The sequence below is a fragment of the Acomys minous genome (assembly GCF_964271855.1).
Source record: "Acomys minous genome assembly, chromosome: 9".
Taxonomy (NCBI): domain Eukaryota; kingdom Metazoa; phylum Chordata; class Mammalia; order Rodentia; family Muridae; genus Acomys; species Acomys minous.
Window position 1 is genome coordinate 39,122,919 of NC_140490.1, and position 21,884 is coordinate 39,144,802.

At 49.4% G+C, this 21,884-nt stretch overlaps 1 long non-coding RNA gene across 3 annotated transcripts in view; it reads right to left on the minus strand.

The window, feature by feature from the left end:
- Positions 1-396: 396 nt before the first annotated feature.
- LOC311605484 overlaps positions 397-21,884 on the minus strand; it is a 33,421-nt gene continuing 11,933 nt past the window's right edge. The window contains exons 3-5 of one of the 3 annotated variants that reach the window (XR_014781978.1): positions 17,099-17,186; positions 3,866-4,059; positions 397-607 (exon numbers count right to left, since the gene is read on the minus strand). This is a non-coding gene — a long non-coding RNA (uncharacterized lncRNA). Of the gene's footprint in view, positions 608-3,228; positions 4,060-17,098; positions 17,187-18,428; positions 18,725-21,884 lie in introns of those variants that run through there. The other 2 variants (XR_014781980.1, XR_014781979.1) reach the window with 2 other exon arrangements.

Sequence of the window (21,884 nt, forward strand, 5' to 3'; positions counted from 1 at the left end):
ATGCCAACTCTATGGGATGGGCACTGACATCATCTTCTTCCCCTGGGGTTGTGTGCTGGAAGCTCTGGGTGGGCATGGCAAAGCCTCTAACAGCCAGGGCCTAGTGGACAGTATTGAGACTGGGAGGGCGCTGTCCTTGGAGTGGCCAGCATTGCCTCGGGGAAGAGTTTGGCTGCCTCAACCCACTCTTACCTCCTTCCTGTCTCAGCTTCTGTCACCTAGACACCATCCACCAGGAGCCACACACACACACACACACCAGCACCAGGCAGTTGACAATGCTATGTTCCCAAACTCTGTATAACTGTTAACTAAATAAAGCTCTTTTTTAAAAAATATATATTATCCAGCATCTGTTACAGCAACACAAAACAGATTAACACAGAGTACCCTTGGTGTTTTGTTAGAACTTATTTTATTTTTACCTGTGTCTCATGGGGTGTGCACATCTGAGTCCAATGGCCGCAGAATCCAGAGGAGGGCTTCGGACCCCCTGGAGCTGGATTGACATGGAGTTGGGACCCGTTTGATGTAGGTGCCAGGAACTGAACTCGGGTCTTCTTCATGAGCAGTTTGTGCTGAACCATCTCTCCATCCTCTACTCTTGCTTTGTTGTCAAGAAAACAGAGTCTTATCAAAATGCATTTACATAGGGATATCCAGGTACCGAGCCACCACATCAGGATTTCCACCAGCCAGGCCTGAGGATGCCTTCATTTTTCAGCACAGCTCATTGCCGGCTACATGAAGTAACATTTCCCTACATACATTTATGTCTCCCTAGGCTCTGGGATGCTTGAATATAGAGTGAGTGGGTTTCTCTCTAGATTTAGTCTGGTGTGCATTGTAGCCTGAGGGATATACGATATACTGTCATCTACGCATGCCTGGAAGGCTCAGTTCCCTCGTTCTCAGACCATGAGGACTGTAAGACTCACCCATCCAGATCCTGGAGAAGCTGACCCACATCCCTCCACCCCTGGACCTGTCCCTGGGTCCATGCGACTCTCCCATCTTGCCTTAACCCCCACTCCACAGCTCAAGGGCTCTGCAGGGCAGAAGTGCTGTTGAGGGAACACCCAACCCCCTAACTCACTCTCCTTTTGACCAGATTCTGAAGCAAACTCACAGAACTTCTGTCCTGGAAATTGGGCTAAGAGGAGATTCAGTACTGGGAGACCAAATGCTACCGTTTCTCTCACACTGCACTCCAGAAGTTCCAGCCACACACTACTTGCTCATCTGCCCAATATCTGCTTATGTGGCCTGACCCTCCTCCTACAAGCTTTAAAGCATTCAATCAGCTAAACAGCTAAACACAAGCACCTCCATAAACACATCTCCATCACCTGGTCGTAGACTAAGAAGTTAGTCCCTCACCTCGCATTCTGGAGATGGTGTGAGAGCGCCACCTAGTGTTCACCTAATAGATTGCATGTTCCTGGGCAGCCTGGAGTTGGCACTATAGGAAGGGAAAGGGGAAAGGCAACATGGCTTCCGGTTCCTTACTTTGTTCATCATGAAACCCAAAGGAGGATATTCCCTCGATGCAAAACACATCTCTGGGAACTAATGAGGGGCCTGTGTAATAACTCAGGCAAAAGCACAGCCCTGGAGTCGGGCAGAGACACCTGGGCTCAAAACCTGGTGCAGCCATTTTTCAATCTACGCTGCTTTGGTCAAACTATGTTCCTGGATGGTAACTCTGTTTAACAGAGAACCTAACTGAGATCAAAGCTGGCACAAGGATGCAATCACAGCAGAGAAACAGCCTCACAGGACCAAGATCTGTGGTGAACTCCAGATCCATCAGCCAGTTATTCCTACCTTGCTAGAGCCAAGGCATTTTCTTTTTCCTAAGACGAATCATTCTCATTTGCCTCTCTCTGAGAGGTGCAATCAGTAAAGATTGGAGGGAGGAGAAAGAGAAGGAAGAGGGAAAAGAGGAGAGAAGGGGCAGGGGAGGAGGAGGGGAAAGAGGAGGGGGAGGAGGAGGGAGGGAAACCACTGGGTCTGGTGGCATATACTTGTCCCACCAGCTATTTGCAAGACTGAAGCAGGAGGATCACTGCATCCCTGAGTTGAAGATTATCCTAGGAAAGATATGGAGACCACACCCCCCAGGCCCCAGGAAAGGAAAACAGTAAGGTCAAGTTGTAGAGAACAAATGATTGTTACATTAACTTTGCAGTGGCCAATGAGGTTTTGCAAAACAAATAAATTCCGTGTAACCAAACTTGAAAAGGTACACAGTGTGACAAGGTTGAAAGCAGTGGGCCTCAGTCTGATGGATTATAACCCAAAACAGGCACAGGAGAAAGAGTTCTGCATTGGGAGGGGTTTTGCTTTGTCTTTGCTCAACATGACACAGGATAGAGTCACTTGGTGTCTTTGCTGGTGTTCTGTTGCTGTGAAAAGACACCATGCCCTTATAAAGCCACTCTGATAAAGAAAAACATTTAATGTGGCCTTGATTATAGGTTCAGAGGGTTGGTCCACTACTATGGCATCAAGCACAGTGGCGTGCAGGCAGATGTGGCACTGGAAAAGGATTGTCAGGAAGGGATGGGGGTGAAGACTGGGCCTGGCCTGAGCATCTGAAACCTCAAAGCCTGCCTCCTGTGACACGCTTCCTCTAAAAAGACCAAACCTACTAATGGTGCCACTCCATAGGAGCCTGAGGGAGTAGCAAACCAATGACTGGCCCAACCTGAGACCCACCACATGGGAGAGAGCCAACCCCTGACACTATCACGAGTACTCTGCTGTGCCCGCAGACAGGAGCCTAGCGTAGCTGTCTTTTGAGAGGCTTCATCCTGCAGCGGATGGAAACAGCTGTGTGATGTTTGACCCACAGCCGAATAATTAGATGAGCTTGGGGAGTTTTGTGGAAAAGCTGGAGAAAGGATTGAGGGACAAGGAGTCAAGGGCACTAGCCTCGGCCCATGGGGCTCACAGAGACTGAACTACCAACCAAAATGCGTGCATGGACTGGACCTAGACCCCTACACATAAGTAACAGATGCACAGCATGGTCATCATGTAGGTCCCCCTAACAATAGGAGGAGGAGCTGTCTGACTCTGCTGCCTCCCTTTCGATCCCATCCCCTTAGCTGGACAGCCTTGTCTAGCCTCAGTGGGAGAGGATGTGCTTAGTCCTGCTGTGACCTGAGGGGCTAGGGTGGGTTGGTACCCCATAGGGGCCCCCCCCCCCCCCCCCCGCTTTATCAGAGAAGAGGTGGGGATGGAGGGCGGGGCATGTGGGCAGGGAAGAGAGGGGGAAGGGGGCTGGGATCAGGCTGTAAAGTGATTTTAAACAACACATAACTGACACAAGAAGAAACCAATCATTCAAGCTATATAAGTTACAAAGACATGTGTTCTCAATTTCACTTTTTTATAGCCAAATAAAATTCAACAAAAAACAAGCCAAATGAAAAAAAAAAAACCACCACAACAACTGGGAAGAGAGAACCTCAATACTGAAAATGCCCCCATCAAATTGGCCCGTGGGAAAGGCTAGCCTATTATGGGTGGTATACTTGGACAAGGGATTCTGGGTTCTATAAGAATGCGAACTGAGCAAGCCATGAGGACTAAGCCAGTAAGCAGCACTTCCCATGGCCATGGCCTCTGCTTCAGTTCTTGCCTCCGGGTTCCTGCCCCGACTTCCCTCAATGGACTGTGCCTCCTCAGAATATGTAATCCAAACAAACCCTTTCCTCCCCCAAGTTGCTTTTGGTCATAGTGTTATGTTGACTGCAGTGTAGAAAGAAAACTTTTGCAGAACTCCATCAGAAAGGTCGAATATAAACAATGTCTGGGTGTTAGAAGACAGCTTTGGAGAACTCTGTATGTTCAATACCTCTTGGCAACCTATGTGGCTCCATGGACGCATCCTCAGGAACTTCTTCATGAGCCTTCCTGTCAGCCAGCCTATTTCCAAAAGTGTCGTCAGGGAAGAATCCCGGTCGTGGAAACTAACGCCTGCCTAGAGGTGTTTCCATAGCATTATTTACCACGAGTAGGAATGAGTCTTCAGAAATAATGCAAGGATGCCTGGAAAAGCCATAAGGCATGTCATTATCCAGCTAAAATGACAAATAATACATACACGTCTTTGTATGCACACACAGATATAGTTAAAATAAAAGTATCTCATCTGGGCCAAAAACAACCCTCACAAGAGCCACAGACTACCTAACAAAAACCCAGCGCTAGTATGAGATGCCCTCTTTTCGGCTGTCGATGAAAGTTGCTCAAGAGACTCCCAAAATGTTGCCTGCTATTGCCGATGCCCTCAGTTGCATCCAGAGGTGAAAGTTGCATCCCTGTTTCTGAAGACACCATGAACTTTGGACCCAGGGCCCAGGATCTGAGCAGCAACTGAGCTAAATGGTTCCTCCCTGAGGACTTGCTTCTGTGGCCTCATGCATGCTCCCACGGGAGGGAAGCAAATCACAGTCCTAGTAGCGTTACATCTGTGAACCACAGCAACCAACATGGCAAAATACTCCTAAGCGTGCAGTAGTGGCACGCATGCCTTGGTGGCCACCAGCTCTCTAATCGGACTTAAATCCTGCCTAACAAGAGGAAAACCGTGCCTGGCTCTGGAGACCCAGTGAACACACAGCTGCCACTTTACTAAACCAGCATAGTTCCTAACTACATTCTAAATATTTATTCTTACGCCCACCCATATCAAAGAACCTTCTCTTTGCATCAGTTGGAGACCGTTACAGGAAACCGCGACACCAAAATGCCAAGAAGAAGAGATCATGTGGAAGCCAGCCCCAGCTGGGATCTACAACACAATCCCTGCACCTACGGCGATCACTGAGGACGACTGGGCAGAGAGGTTGTGAAAGCCAGAGACACAGGAAGTGTGCTGTGAGGTTGTCTCCTAGAAGCCTCAGAGAGGCCACGCCCACAAATTCTCATCAACATGGCCACCTAAACAGGACCTGAACAAAGACAACACATTACTAACATGGGAAACCTCGCGGGGTCTCAATCCTAGACGAAGAACTATGAATGGTGGGAGCTGATCATTTATCTCCCCTAGGTATGGTTAAAATTCCTTCCCTGGGAGAGACATCAAATATCTACCTCTCTCCCACAGTCCCAACAACAAATCGCCCCGCCTTCTAAGGCTGTGCCCTCTAGAACCATCGGGAAACCCATAATTCTGCCGGTCTTAGGAACCGAGACACTGCCCAGGAGAAAAACTATAGTTATGAAGCAGTAACAAAATTAAAGGTGTGATGGGTGGGGTGGCGGGCGCGGATCCCAGGACAATCAGAAATATGTGTTTTCCGATGTTCCCGACCCACACGTTGAGAACCAGTTGCTTTAGAGAATCTGTGAACTTATAGGGCTTGCTTACAGAACTACAGGGGTAGGCGTACTCCTCTCCCAACTGGCTGCACCTGGAAAGCCTTACCTAAAAAGAAGAGAGTTCCCTACTGCCTAGATGAAGCCTCCGCTCTTGTCTGTTCTAGCTCCTGTACTCTGTTATACCCCAGCCTCTGACCACTCCAGCCCGTCCCTCGACCCTGTGAAACATTGCCAGGGGTGGGCGGAGAACGGCTGGAGACCCAGGAGAGCATCTCGTGCCCTTCTTGGGGCCTGGGGGGGGGGGTTGCAAACCATTAGCTGGCCCATGGGATGCTCTTGCAGGGGGAGCACAGCCAGACTCCCTGAGATGGTTTGCTCGGAGGGCACCAGGCACCCAGGACACCAGGGGACAGCCTCTCAGTTGGTTACTCAGCACATACACACAGGTGCCATGATACGGACTTATGGCTGCATTTATTAACTTAGGAGTTTGTGTACGTGTGGTGCATGTATGTGAGTGCGTGTGTAAACAACTTTTTAAAGGGAGGGCATGCATTTTGAAAACAAAGCAAAGGAGTGCATGGAAGGGGCTGAAGGAGGAAAAGGGAGGGAGAAAATAATGTAATTACCCTATCATTTCAAAAATTGATATATACAAAAATATTATCTATGAAAGTCCCAGGCTCAGAGAACATCGTGGAAGAAAGGGTGGAGAGAATGGAAGAGCTGGAGGAAGGGATGGAGTGGGGTGGAATGCTGTCTTCCGGGCATGGCACGGCTGTTGCATGCATAGCGGCAGCAACTGCTCACGACCTGGTCAAGACTGGGGCCATCAACGTTCGGTCACCAGGCCCCACCCTTCCCCGAGGAGGATCTACAGGCTATGAATGGCCACTGGGAGAGGGAGAGAGAGATTTTCTCCAGTGGTGTAGTCACTGACAAGTTGCCCGTGACATGTAAAGAATCCCTCACCCACCCACCTGTAAGCAACCCTGGTCAAACTCACTAGGTCATCAAAAGGAAAGACGGAATGAAGGTAGAAGGTGGCCTAGTTAAGAAGAGGCAAGGTGACTATTAGGAGAAGAGGGACAGGAGCGTGTGGCAAAGGGTGAATAGGTGTATGACGCGATGTCATCGTGAAGCATGCTACTGTTTGTAACTACCACGTGAAGCTATGGCCCCCACCTTAGGAAAGTACAATGCAAGACCCCATCTTCTTTGAGTGCTAAGAGCTTTTACTCCTGGAGTGGCGAGCAGCACGGTGAGAGGGCAACAACTGTTGATCCAAACCTGGATTTCTGTAAAGTCATTCAGATTTTCAATATCAGTCACACATCACTTAACCGTGGGTAGTCCCCAGACACGGATCCTTAGGCAATCTCCTCACCGTGTGAACAGCAAAGAGTGTGTTTACACACAGCTGTGACATGGCTTAAGTGATGTAATCCTAAGAGAGAATGTGTATCCAGCACATGGGTATGTATAGGTGTGAGCGTATCTGGTACATAAAATGTATACACTTAATAAAGATAATTTGCTATAAGAACAAATGTGTGTTTAAATGTTTGTTAAACACGGTATTTTGTTGCTTTTGTTTGTATTTTTGTTTGTTTGTTTGAGATAGGATTTCTCTCTGTTGTAGCCTTGGCTGTCTTGGCTCTCAGCAAATTTGTTAATTTTTTTTTTAAAAGAAACATTTCTTTATGAATGAGTGTTTGCTTGAATGTACGTATGCACGCCGTGTGCATACCTGGTACCCCAGGAAGTCACAGGAAGGTGTCAGATCTCCGGAACAGGAGCTATGATGTGACTATGAAGCGCCACATGGGGGCTGAGAACCAAACCCAGGTCCTCAGCAAGGGCAGCAAGGGCCCTTAATGTCTGAGCCATCTCTCCAGCCTCAATAATTTATTGTTTTTATTATGGGCTGTGTTACATGTTTCATGTAATCCTTGGGCCATTTAAAACAGGCACTCTTTAACAAACCATTTTATAGTTATAGGCGAGTAAGCTGTGGGCTAGAAGAATCTAGAACCTTTTGGTGAAAGTGGCAGAAATGGGATTTGAACCTAGCCATGTCAAGTAGAAGTCCACAGATAAGCACACTCCCTCACTGTCTGTGAACCAAGGGGGCTGCTGGGAGGGCCTGCTGAGTTCCGAGTACAGGCACTGTGTGTCCGTGCTATCTAATGGGTTCCCATAATCCACCTTTACCTTTGCAATCGTCTGTCTTCCTAAGGAAGATTGAGATGTGGCTCAGCCATGGGGCCCTGTTCAGTCAGAGCATAGGGTGAGGAGCTGGCAAGAGTACGGGAGGTTTTGATGTATGGGAGGCAGAGGGAAATGTGCACTATAAAAAGGCAAAGTGGAATGGGGAGGACAGAAATAAATACCCCTCAACAACTGTCATTAGGATGCTCTAGGATAAACACTATTCTCTATGGTTTCCGTGAGGTCTCTCCCCAGAGGACTCCTAAGCAAGAAGCTTGGATCTCAGGGTAGCAATGCTGGGAGGTGGCCAGACCTTTAGGAAGTGGGGCCCAGAAGAAGGTTGTTAGATCTCTGGCATTATCAGCATCAGAACGGGTTAATGTGGTTCTCATGGGGCCTGGCTAATTCCTGCTAGTATAAGTGTTATAAAGACACCACCACCCTGGGCCATATTTCCTGGCATCTGATTTGTCATGGAGCTCCTGCACCCTCCTAGCACTGTGATGTCATCCACCATAAGGCCCGTACCAGACCCGAACAAATGCTAGTGGACCTCCAGAATTGTTAGTCACATAAACGTGTGTGTGAGTGTGTGTGTGTGTGTGTGTGTGTGTGTGTGTGTGTCCTAATGATAGGTCTTAAATACAGGCACTGTCATTCCATTTTTATAGATTATGACATTCGTTAAATAAGAAGGCCAAACAAGCTACATGTACGGCCCTGCCTACCCAGCAGAGAAAGCACCTTCTGAGGCACACACTCTCCACTCCTGAGGGGCTGAGCCTGGGCTGCCTTTCTGAACGTGGGAGACAGAGGAGACTGGGATGGGGGACCCCCCACACTAGGCTTTGGGGACCTAAGGTTCAGAAGAGTAACACACAGCTAGTGGGAGACAGCAGCCCAGCGCCCCACTAATTGTCCCCCTTTTCGGTGTTCAGTTAAGGACTCAGAAGAAACCAATCTTTGTGCCTTTTCACGGCTAAAATTCTACAAATTCTCAAAGCAGCCAGCAAGCCGGCCTTTGTTGGGTTCCTAGGCAATGCAGACGCCACATCTCAGCACTGAGCAGAGACAGAAAGCGCTCGGCCATTCAAAGGAGAGCTGAACAAGACCCTTGTTCTCCCAAGTCCTGGAGTCCTGGCAGTTTCAGGCTCACTTTTAATCTCCAGAAGAAACGTCGTGCATGCGCGTGCACGCACGCATGCACACACACACACACACACACACACACACACACACACACACACACACACCCTTCCTCCTCTACAGCACAGCACTGCTCCTGTGAGTTTCGAAGCTGCTGATGGAAGAACTTTATGAATGACTGTTTTCATTCTCGTAGAAGCATCTTGGCTTTGGGGACCTCAAGCTTCTGATTTTTTTAAAGAGATAAACACATTCAGACATGTGCTTAGGTGCACACACACATTAATATGTATTAATATGTAATAGTATGGTGGAGAGTGCTTAGGAAGACACATGATGTCAACCTTTGACACCCACGTGCACATGCACACATACACAAACATGCATACACACAGAGAAAAGAGAAGATTAAAAAAAGAAATTAAATGTTCGTCTCTGGAGTGAGCCTCTGAGGCCGATGGCATCACCTCAGCAGTTTGCTCTGTTAGAGATGGAACCCACTCACTGATGAACCACATCCATAAACATTTCTTCTCTCCTAACCCAGAATCCTTGCCTTGCTGCCTTGGAAACTCGGGATTCCTCTGAATTTATTTACCAGTTTGGTTCTCTGTCTTGCGGATACAATGGAAAGTATTGTCCCCAAATTAGCAATCTTCCAGTTAGTTACTGAACCAGACCACTGACTCAACGGGGTCTTTAACTGTCTTTGGTGTGGCTTTCTCCCTCACCCTGGAAGGAGCAATGTGTGGGTTTATCTTTCCCACAGGACAAATTACAATGCCCCTAGTGTGGGGACGGCAAGTGCCTTGGTCTCAGAATTTACTTTATCTTGTTTTAAATAGTGAATATCTAAGAAGAGTTGGGAGGGTGCAGGAAAGGCGTTCTCACTCACTCTTGGTGACAAGTTGGTAGAAACACTGCTGATGGCTACACTTAGTCAAAAGTTTTTACATGTATATTCTGACCCAGAATCCCTGCCTCTACTGTGATACACGTACATATCTAACATGATACATGAATAGGCATTGTAAAGTTGCAGTAACAACAGACTGACGGCACCTAGCAGAGTGCCACTGAATCACCAAGGGGTGAATCCGTCCAATGGGAAATTATTCAGCCACTAAATGTGAGGAAGATTTGATACTGAGACCTGGACAGATGCTTCAGGTGTGTGGGCAAGGTACAGAATCCTGATAGGGAAAAAAAAATGGATGGATTAATCAGACAGAGCAGTAAAGACAAAAGTCGGAGATATTTTTGAGTCCCCTCTTCCAGTGTCCAAGTGCCAATTATGACATCTTGAGATCAGCCACAATGAGAGAATTTACTCCACAGAAATGGAGAAAGGTGATAAATGGGAGAAGCTGCTTTGTCCCAGAAGCCAGATGTGCCCATGTCCAAGCTCGGCTCAGGACAATGCATAAAAGCACATGTGTTAATGAAAATGGAAAGAAAGCCAACCAGGATAATTGAGTGGCCACAGAGAGCAAGAGCGGGGTGTAGCCACTTAGTCAGAACCACACGGCCAAGACTGAGAAAGATGACCCAGTGCGTGCAGGGAAGCAAATGGCCAGTCCCAGCTCTTCCTACCTTATATAGAGACTCATCGTGAGTTGAGATAGTGCCCAAACACTTAGGAGGAGGAAGGAAGATGCGCCAGTTCTATCAGCAAATGCTTAAGAAGTGAATCACCCTCAACAGGCCAGGCTTACAAGGCACCCTGTTCTCACTATAGAAATTCCCTCTTCAAGGCTAGAACTCTGAGCCACACATGGCAAAGCCCAGGGGGAAAAGCCATGGCCGAGCTGCAAAGGGTCAGCAATTCTACTTTCCTTTTGTATTTCTTTCCTTTAAAAGAAACAAAAAACAAAACCAAAACAAAACACTAGGTTGAGAGCTGGAGAGTTGGCTCAGTGGTTAAGAGCACTACCTGCTCCAGGGGAATCCACATTCACACAGGGAGTGGGAGGGTTGCGGGGTAGGGGAGTGTCATGAACATCTGTAACTCCAATTCCAGAGGATCCAACACCCTCATCTGGCCTCCATGGGCACTGCACTCATGTGGTACACATGTGCATGCCAGTAAAACATTCATAAATTTTAAAAAACACACACTAAGTTCAATAAGGGATATACACACTTAATTTTAAAATTCAGAATTAAAAACATAAGAGACAATCCCAGAGTCAAAGGCCACTTTGACTTCAAAGCTATCCTGCACTTCACAGGGAAATAATTTTTTTTAAGGAACAAAAATAACCATAAGACACTAGATACACTGTGAGATAAATGGCCTCTCCCCGCCCCTACCTCTCCCTCACCCTGGCATCTGTTTCTTATGCATTTGTCAGCTCCCCAGGGCACAGACAAGCAAACATGGTAGCCATGTCATAGCCTTTCTTCTTCTGATATAATCTGGCACACTGTGGAGAATGTTCTAAGGCTTGGTTTTTGCCTCTCTCTTCAGATCCCTCAGAGATACTTCCGTATCAGAATCTGAACATCACGCTCACCGTTTTTGTTTGCAACCCCACGCTTCCCTTCCTGTGGATTAACATGTGCTGTTCTACCACACCTCTCCCCATGGCCACGTTCACCTCCTACATTCTACTGCAGAGAACAGCTTGAAACACTTCGGTTAAGCAAAAACGTAGGAGCCGCCGGGCGTGGTGGCGCACGCCTTTAATCCCAGCACTCGGGAGGCAGAGGCAGGCAGATCGCTGTGAGTTCGAGGCCAGCCTGGTCTACAAAGCGATTCTAGGATAGCCAAGGCTACACAGAGGAACCCTGTCTTGAAAAACAAAAACAAACAAACAAACAAAAATGTCGGAGCCTATCAGAGCTTTTCAAGCCAACGCACACTCCTCACTTCTACACCCTGCTTCTAGAGAGGACAATGGGATGTAGCCCAGACTCCCAAATCACCTTAACCACCGAGCCAGGCAGATCCATCCTCTCTCAGACTCCTGCAATACTCCACCCCTCAGCCCACTCCTTGAACCTCAACTTTGCACCTAAGTGATGCTCCACCCAGGAGGAGGTTAGTAAACACTGCTTAGGAGCCATTCTTTCCCGTCAGGCAACGGCATGCTCGATTTAACCAGCAGGTGGCGCTATTTTCCATCTCTGCGCAGCTAAGACCTCTCCAGTTCTCACAGGGGGCCCTTGTGCAGAGAAACACTGGAGGGTGGGATGTGGCTCTACAGACGACGTAATTCATAAGATGACCACTACGCTCTCTGAATGCTCCTCCCCATATCCTGAAGCCACACTACGGTTTTCCCTCTGTCCTGTTTAGCGTGTAGCGGTGTCTCACTTGTTTTCTTGTATATTTAGTGACAGAATACTTAGCCTCCGGTTTGCTGGCCCCTTAGACAGCTGACTTCACCTGTCTGAGCTTCCTCTACCTTCTCTGTACAATGTGGAATGTGATTTCCCACCTTGTAGAGTTAATGAGAGGGCTATATGGGATTTCTTGTGCACTAGGTGCCACTGAAGTGCTCGGAAGTAATCAGTTACTGCCTGTGGTGTGGAATGTGTGCTCAGTGTCTACGCCTCACCCCTGAAGGCTTCCCTAAGTAGACACGAGTCCTCTGCAGTGTTTTACCCTGCCCCAGAGTCTGCCTTTGCTGGGGCCTCACCTGAATGTTCTCCCCGTACCTCTCACCATGCCTGGCCTCTTTCAAGTTGCAGCTTCAGCATTTCCCTTCAGCTTTCTCTCCTGCTCCCCCCCCCCCCGCCACCCCCAGCTACAGGCAGCCAGGGTCTCTCCCTGGCAGGCCCTACACACACTGGCCCCTGTTTAGTTAGCAATCACTCCCACCTGCCATCTGTCTCTGATGCACTTAGGAATCACTCTGTAACTGCCTGGGGTCAACGGAGAGAGTAAGTGTGCTGCACCGGGGCCACACTGGTAGCCTTCCAAGTTGAGCTCTGCTTCCTAGGGAAGACCTCCAGACATGTGGGGATACCAGTACCCCCACACACATCGGCCAGCCCTCAGCTTCCCCATTGCAGGGGCTCAGCAGCACTTGTGGAAATGACCATATGCTCTGGGCACAACCCACTCAAAAGCACACAGCCTTACACTTGGAGAACTGAGTCACGCATGCAAGATCTGCTGCCCCCTTCTACCAGGGTTTTCTTGGAGTCCAAAAGGTTGGGCTATACCCTGGAAGGCTGCAGTGTTAACATTTAAGATACATTCAAATCAGTGTCTAAATCTGAGCAGCTCTTAAGTGGAAACACTGTTGCAGACATGGGACCTCAGTTGACAGGTGTGCTGCTGAGTGGCTCTCGCTTCTGTCTGCCCTCAGATTCAGACACAGAACCTCAGCTGCCAAGTCCGCCTGTGTTGCCCCCTTGCTTCCCACCATGACTGTAATGGACTAAACCTCTGAAACTGTGAGCCAGCCCCAATTAAAAGCTTGCTTTTCTAAGAGTTGCTGTGGTCATGGTGTCTCCTCACAGCATAGAGCACTGACAAAGACGGATTGTCTCAATGAAAACGGAAACCCCAGAGCTCTCGATTCTCGCCAGAAATACAAGAACAGAGACAAACTCCAAACTCAGCAATGTTCTTGATGGAACCAAGTCCTAGTCCTTCCCTGAAGAACTTCACCTACCTCCGCAGCTGGTAGGTGGGTGCCCTCCCACACATTCCAGCCCCAGCTAACCCTGCTCCTACCTCAGCTCTACTAATGGCTGGTCCCGAACCCATGAACATGGGATTTAACCTTCTGCTTCCTACCTCCTCATGTTTAGGAGGCAGGGAAAGGGCTGAAGAGATGGCCCTGCTTTTAAAGAGGATCAGTGTCCGGTTCCCAGCAGCCATGTCGGGCGGTTCCCAAGCACCTGTAACTCCAGGTCTAGGGCATCCAGCGCCCTCTCCTGGCCTACTCTGGGACCTATACTCATGAACACATACCCCACATAGACACACAGTCTTAGGGTTTCTATTGCTTCCATGAAACACCATGCCCAAAAAGCAAACTGGTGAGGAAAGGGGTTATTTGGTTTACACTTCCACATCACGGCCCATTATTGAAGAAAGTCAGGAAAGGAGCTCACTCAGGGCAGTGAACCTGGAGGCAGGAGCTGATGCAGAGACCATGGAGGGGTGCTGCTTACTGGCTTACTACCTATGGTTTGCCCAATCTGCTTTCTTATAGAACCCAGGACCACCAGTCCATGGATGGCTGCACCCACACTGAGCTGGACCCCCCCTCATCAATCAATAATTAAGAAAATGCCCTACAGGCATCCGATAGCCAGATCTTACGGAGGCATTTTCTCAATTGATGTTCCCTCCTTTCAGATAGCATTAGCTTGTATCTAGTTGACATAAAACTAGGCAGTGCGCGCACACACACACACACACACACACACACACACACACATACATAATTAAAAATGAATCTTAAATGGCAGACCAAAAGATATAATTTCCAAGCTTATGTATGAGGGCATAGTTTCCTCAGAAATGGCACTCCTATCAATATGGGAGATGGTGATGGTGATAATGGTGATGATGATGATGGTGGTGGTGGTGGTGGTAATGGTGATGATGATATGACAGTGACAATGCTACGGCATCAAGTGGAGGGTCTGACACTGAGCATCCTGGACCAGCACTCATGTCAGTGGACATGCAAAACATGCATGCTAAAGCAATAAGGAAGTCTGGGTTGACTTAGAAATATTTCCATTTTTCTTTTTTCTTATTTTTTAAAGATTATTTATTTATTATTATATATACACAGTGTTCTGCTGCATCTACACCTGCAGGCCAAAAGAGGGCATCAGATCACATTCTAGATGGTTGTGTGCCACCATGTGGCTGCTGGGAATTGAACCCAGAGCCTCTGGAAGAGCAGTCAGTGCCCTTAACCTCTGAGCCATCTCTCTAGGCCCCAGGTTTCCATTTTTTCTAAACATATTTTTGCCTAGTCTTCAAGTCAATAGAAAAGCTGGTCCTACTGGGTTCCCATGACCGCACCCCCTCACTCCAGATGCAGGAGAGCCTCCTCCCAGGTCTCTCACACTAGACACTCGCTTGCTTGGTGGGAACAGGTGTTGTGGTAAGAAGCTTGTGGCTTTGAGCTGTGAGGAGCTGGGTGTTATCACCCAGGCAACTCCCCCTCCCCTCTCCCTCAGAGTCCGCAAAGGCAGCTGAGGGTGTCTGGGGCTGGGTATCATGTGCCAGGGCCTGGGCACAGCTTGATGGTGTCCTCCCTATGCCCTCAGGAGTGACCTGAGAAGGTGAGAGTGTCACCAGGACTTTCAATCTCTTCTGGCCCAGCTCCTCCAGCCAGCAGGGGTAATTAGGGATTCCTCCCTCTGTGCTTGCGGCACCTCCTTTCCCATCCCACCCTCTCTATCCCCTAGAGATATGCTACCACAGAGTGGGTGATGAGAACCCACCCAGCAAGCCCTCTCCCAGCAGGGACTGAGCACCCAGCCAAGTTGGGGTTGTGACACCAATCTGTGGGCAAACTCTCAGGTTACAGAGGTGGCATAGCTTAGACACGCCCATGCCCTCCTCCCAGTGTGAGGAAGGGCGGCTGCATGTGCATATATGCATGCACACACGAACCTCCCTCACGCGTGAGCAACAGTGGCTGCGCATAAATTTATTCTCTTCGGGTGTACCCTTTGAGCAGGCATTGTGCCAGGGGCTGAGGGCACAAAAGGGGAGAGGAAAAGAAGGTCTCCTCCATGGGGAGACGTGAATGCACCTTCTTCGCTTAATCAATATTCCCTCTAGAGGGAATTTGGATGCCACCCCACAGATACTGTCTCCCCACCACTGGCTGTCATTGCTACTTTTAAAGCAGGTCATGTTTGGGACTCTGGGGATTCTCTACTGCGTCTATAAACTCCCTCTCTCCCTCTCTCCCTCTCTCTCTCTCTCTCTCTCTCTCTCTCTCTCTCTCTCTCTCTCTGTGTGTGTGTGTGTGTGTGTGTGTGTGTGTGTGTGTGTGTGTGTGTTGTGTCATGGTGGTAAGGAAAGGTGCAGCTAGAAAATGAATAATGTGTTTTTCTGTTCGTCTACAACATGGCTAAAATTCTTTCTGAGCAAGAGGCCTGAACATCCATCCTCCCCCCTCCTCCTCCTCCTCTTTCTCTTCTTCTTTTGTTTTTTGTTGTTGTTTGTTTGTTTGTTTGTTTGTTTTTCTGAGACAGGGTTTCTCTATGTAACAGCTTTGGCTGCCCTGGACTTTCTTTGCAGACCAATCTGGCCTCGGACTCACAGAAATCCACCTGCCTCTGCCTCCGGAGTGCTGGGATTAAAGGCAAAGGTGTGTATCACCATACCTGGCTTCTATCCCCACTTCTAAGGTCTTAACAAACTGAGGAAGAATTCTACCAAAGTTCATTCTGAGGAACCAAAGAGTTTAGCTTGTTTAGTGAGCACCAGTGAGAGATGCTCACCAACGCTCAGTAAGGAAGCATAGGGGTGTTCCAAACAGAAGTCTCTGTCCAGCAGGAATGACGGTCTTCCCACAGCCACATAAGTGGAGTTTCCTCCCCTAGTCTTCCCAGGCCTATATACCCTAGCCTGTACCCAAGGCCACATGCAATTACAGCAGAATTGCCTACAACAGGTGGATGGGAGTGACTGGGTACTCAGGTGAGGGTCTTATGGCCCTCCCGCCCCTCTAATGAGGGCATATAAGCAGTCAACAAGCCTGTCTGAGACAATCCTTTTGTAAAAGAAGTACAGCTCAGAGGGCAGTCACACACCATACACCCCAGGGTGGCTCCCTTCCCTCACACTCCCCAGGGACTTGCCCCACTTGCCTGGATTTGTCTTGTGACTTCCTCCTCTTTCCAGCTCCCACCTGCCTGGGGCCCAGGCTGCTTGTCAAAAGGTCCCTGCTTCTCTCTCTCTACTCAGAAAACTCTGTCTATCATGGCCCCAATTAGCATCTGGGACACAGTGAAAAGAATTCTAAGCATTGTTGCTATGTGTGCATTTCACCCAGAACTGCACCTCCTCTGTCCTGAGGCAGGGGCAATGGCCACCCGACTCAGCCTGCTCCCCTCCCCACCCCCCAGTACAACAATGTGGAAATGCACCCACTCACGAGCCTCCAGGGTCAGGCAGTACTCAGCCCATCCAGGACTGTGTCCTTCCCCCCCCCCTCCTCCTCAAGGGGCAGTCCTCCCTCCAGCCCCTGCCCCCACCTCCTCTTCTGATGCAAAGCGGACATATGGCTCATCTCCATCTTTGGGGGAGGTTCTGTCTAAAGTCGTCCCAAAGATTCAGATTGTATGACAAATCACGTTCTAGACTATCGTGGCGAGAAAGCGGCCAGGCATTTGCATCATTACCCCCAGACAACAGCTTTATTAGGCTGAAAGGGAGGTTTGCCCCAATGCAAGCGCCGCCACTGACCTGGGCCCCTCTCCTCTCCATTGTCTGTGGGCGCCACGGCTCGCGTCTTCATACCATATGGTCCATTTGAGCACCCCACACTGCCTTCCTGGGGAAACAGGCATATTGAGAAACACGAGGGAAAACAGAGGCCTGCCCCTTGAGTCCAAGGACGAACTTGCCACAGCGTGGGGTAGACCTAAGTAAGAAGATGGAACCAGGGGTCCAGGGAGGCTTGTGGACACTTCTGTTGTATTTGGAAGCTCCTAACAGATCCCTGGACTCCAAGCATTTCTCCTCCTTCCCCCCTCCAAAAAAAAAAAAAACCGGTTTAGTAGATCTGACAGGCGGAAGGCTGAGGCCCAGGTTCTCCTCTCTAAGACCCTAAAACCTGAAAACCAGGTTATCCCTTCGGAAAGATTCAGGACTGTAGTTTAAGGGGGATTGTGGAAGGAAAGCCAGGAGACCTACTTCCTGTTCCTAGCTCTTTGAAGCTTTGCTCCAAGTAGCCTCTGGGACCCGATTTCCCCAAGAGAGTCTTATGGAGCCCAGTACAGAGAACTTGAAGCCATCAGAGGGCACTCTGCGGGGGGCCGGGGGCGGGGGGGGGGGAGGGACGACAAACATTGGGATCCAGAAACCCGGACAAGGACCGAGCCTGACGTTTCTTCAAGGAAGAAAGCACAGCCACTACCGGTGCGGTGCTGGGTAAGGCCGGCCAGCCCGGCGGATTAGGGCCAGGATTAACATTTTCAACTCCGCCAGGCTCCCTGACTCAAAGATCTAGCACGCTAATCGTATTACTATCCCTCGGATTATTGCCTTACTCGCGGCAGAACAGACTCTAAAATCAAATTGATTAAAGTCCCCTCCTGTTTTCTCTTATCTCCTTTGGTGTGTGGGGAGGGACCTCGGCTTCCGAAGGAGCGGACTTTGAAAGTCAGATCTGACTGATTACTCTCCTTCCCCCTCCTCTTTCCACGCCAGGATACGGTGAGAAAAGGAGCGACACGGTTCCTTTAGTCCCGCCCATGCCAGCTCCTAATTCCCGGTCATTTATCCCATATTAAAACTTCTTTAAGTAAGAATGGACCAGCATCCGCACCTGCTATGCAAATGCGGCCAAATCCAGCAGGGCCGCGGGGAGCGCGGCCATTCAGCGATCGCGGCGCCGCGCGGCCCTTCGAATGCAGAAGCGCGAGTCAGACAGATTGCTGGGGGGCGGGGGGGGGGCGGGGGGAGGACAGGGAGGGGTGGGGCGGGGCGGAGCTGCGGGAGGGGCGGGCTAGCGGGAGACCCTCAACGCACCTTTCCCTTGAGGCCTTCTTTCCTGGCACAGTTTTCCACCTACCTTCACTGTTTTCTCGGACTCACGCCCTGTCTTAACGCCATGGTCCTTATGCCCGGGTGTTCCCGGAATTCATCCTTGAGCCCCATCCTAAGGCTAATCTGCCTCTCTGGTGTTGGCGTGGGGTGGCCGCGCCCTCTATGGGACAGGAGTAAGGCAAGGTCGCCTCTGGCTCCCAGCCGGCGCCAGGTTCCCGGCAGCACGCTCCCCACCGCAGCCAACCCGAAGGAGGCCGTGCGATAGGCTAACAAGGATTAGCATGTTGGGGGCCATTGAAGCCCGCCTGGTCCTCACGTGGCTAGAGCCACGTCTCAGTCGGGTCTCGTGCGGCCCTAATCCGCTCACGAGAGGAGCCGGGTCGCCCGCACTGTGCCCGGGTGCTTGGCCCGCACTGCGGCCGCGTGCTTGACAGCGCGCTGGGTCAGTTTGCGCGTTCCCGCCTGACCGCCCCCAGGGCCAGAGCGTGGGAAGAACTGTAGCCAGAGGGTCAACGACGCAAAGCTGGGGGTGGGGGTGGGGGAACCCCTTTCCTCCAGCCCCCAATCTTTATTTGTGTCTCCATAAAAGAGATGGAGAAACGCCGGCTCTCCGGGGGCGCCCAGCGACAGCGAGGACCCCAATACATTCAAAGCGATAAATACACACTTGCGCTGCCCGCTCGCTCAGTCCCTTGGGGGGCATAGAAAATGAGGCGCTTCCCTCCCTCCTTTTAACTCGAGGAGAGTACCAATAATTCATGTATGTTTTAATTCTTCATCGCCCCTAGGTAGTCTGGGAAAACTAGAAGAAAAGAAAATGACGGAAAGTTATGGTAAAACTTGAGTTGCTGCTGAAGGCGCTTTCTTTGCCCCTGCTGCGAGAGTTTGAATACCGAGAATAGCCCTGGACTGTAACAAACAAAAAGAATGAAGAAGACAAAAGGTTTCCAGAAAAAGGTTTAGCTAGAAGACAAGGCTAGCGAAACTGAAAGGAGGGGGGAAAAAAGCATTTACAACGGGACAATAAGTGTACTAATCGCTTTGATATATTATACAAGCCCAAAGACCCAAAACATTGTGTAATTATTTATAAATGACTTCTCCACTCCTGTGCATAATGCAGAGGAAAGAATAAAACCGCGGGCTACTCTCTAAACTATTTCTAAATAGACCTGGTTCAAAAGGAGGCAGAAGTGTTTGAAATAAAATAATTAATGGTGGATTTTATGGTTGTCTCATTAAAACATTTTAATTACTGCAAACAAAATGCAATTGTGTTTGGAACCTAACATGAGGTTAGGTAGCCCAGTGTTAAGCTAGTGTTAAGCTAGTGAGGGAAGCGCCTCAGTTTCAGGCCTTAGTTTTGAATTCTTTGCATAAGCCATTGGAGTACATTTCATGATGACCTCTTCGGCACGCATCTTTGCGCATGTTCCCACACGGGACCCACAGGCTTCCAGTGTCGTTGATATTTCTCTCCTTTCCACAATGAAGATGCTATTATTAAGAATTACAAACACACAAAGCAGATTAAAAAATAAAATGTAGCAAAATGAATTCTGGCCTTAGTGACTCGACTTCCGGTGGCAGGTATAGCCTGGGTTGGAGAACTAACCCTGCTGACAACAGCAGACGGGGCTGTGGGTTTTTCTTAGTTTTCTCTAAATCCAGAAGACGTAGTTTCAAGAAATCTTCCAGGATAAAAACTTGAAGGCTCTGCGAGCAGTTCCGGCTTGAGAATCCCTGACCTCTGGCAGCCAGTATCTGATGATTCCAAGCCTCCCAGCAGAGGGGGTAGTCACCTCAGCCCCTCCCTCTTTGCTTCTGGGCCTGAATCCTTGTGGCCCTCACAAACCAGCACACCCCTTATACCCTCCCCCCCACCCTACCCACCCCCACTCTTCTTTCTCCCCCCCCCCCACTCTCCTTTGGGCACAAAAGGGACATTGTTTTCCCCTAGATTGGTCCAAATCACAAACATCAAACTTTGGACCATCCCAGGCATTTATTGTCCTCCTGCACAGCAGCACAGACTTGCCAGTCCCACTGCAGCTTGAAAACGTCTTGCAAAAAGTGTTTCTCTAGCCGGTAAGTTCTCCCACACTATTTGGGAGACATTTTTTTTGCACTAGAATGAAGTAGATTTGCATCGGGGCTGCCATTGACCCACAGTCATCTCACACTTGTGCATATTGTATACAACGAAACACGCCAATCCACAATGCCAGGGAATCTTCACGCGGACGACTCTGAGGTGGCAAATGCATACAGACGGCACTGTATTGAGCAGGGCAGGGGCCGAGGGGGCCTCCATGGATTTCGGGAAACCATGGATAATTTGCCATTTTCCTTGCTCTGTCACTGAAAGACCCCTCTGTTTCCCCCCTCCTGCCTCGTTTTCCCCCTCCATTTTACACCCCCTTCCACAACTGTCATGGGTCATCAATAAAGAAAATAGGGAATTGTTTCCCCCTTTGCAGCCCCACCCTGCTGCTCTTCTGTGGAAACACAACTGCTTGTCTGCAGTGTACTTAATCAGAGGGAAGGACCCACCGTGTCTGACGCCGCCATCCTCCCAGGCCTTCCTCTTGAGGCAAGGCACCTTTTTGGCCTTTTATTCCTAAATAGATTTTTACTCTCCCCCCCCCCCCAGTGTCACTCACAAAACCAATGCCCCCCTCCCCCACCCCCAGGTAGCTGCAGAAACAGAACAAAGATTGGAGTGAGGCAGCCTTCTTTAGAAATACTGGCTCTCTCCACCACTTCACTTCCTGTAGGATTTACAGGCAAGGCTGCACCTGCCAACATCACCATGGCTGACAACCCCATACTTCAGTGTAGCATATCGCCATGTCCCATGTCCCAGACAGCCTTAGGCAGCAGGGCCATTTTCCTGGCACGAATTGTAGCTGGGAGTCCATATATATATATTGGACTTGGGATTATAGTTTTATCCAATCAATTAGAGGTGATGAGGAATAATGAAATGTGGTGGTGGTGTTCCCCATGAACAATCAGATGATCACCCCCAAACTTGTAATTTCAGAGCAACAACCTACCACCCTGGTTGCTAGTAAGAGAGCTCTGAAAGATTGTTTGTTCAGCGTCAGACTTAAGTGTTTCAGAAGGAGGTGGACAAGTGGCCCAGAGACCACTTGACTGGGCATTGCCTCTTCCAACAAGGGCTGCAAGGCTGTGGATACTGACTCCAAGTGAAGTCATACTTCATTGACGTCATCGAGGCACTGACCGAGTTGAGGGGCATGCCCCCCCCCCACACACACACACAGACAGTCTGGTTCCAGTCCTGGAACTGATCCTATAAGCACTATAGTTTGTTGTCATTTTAAAATCCTGAAGCTTGCCTTGTGAGCAGATGGTTTTTGTTTAGGTGTTGAGCCCATTCATTTTTATGCATAACTGTGTACAATTTACCACCACTTTCCTCCTAATCTGCTCTTTCTCCATGAAAAATAAAATC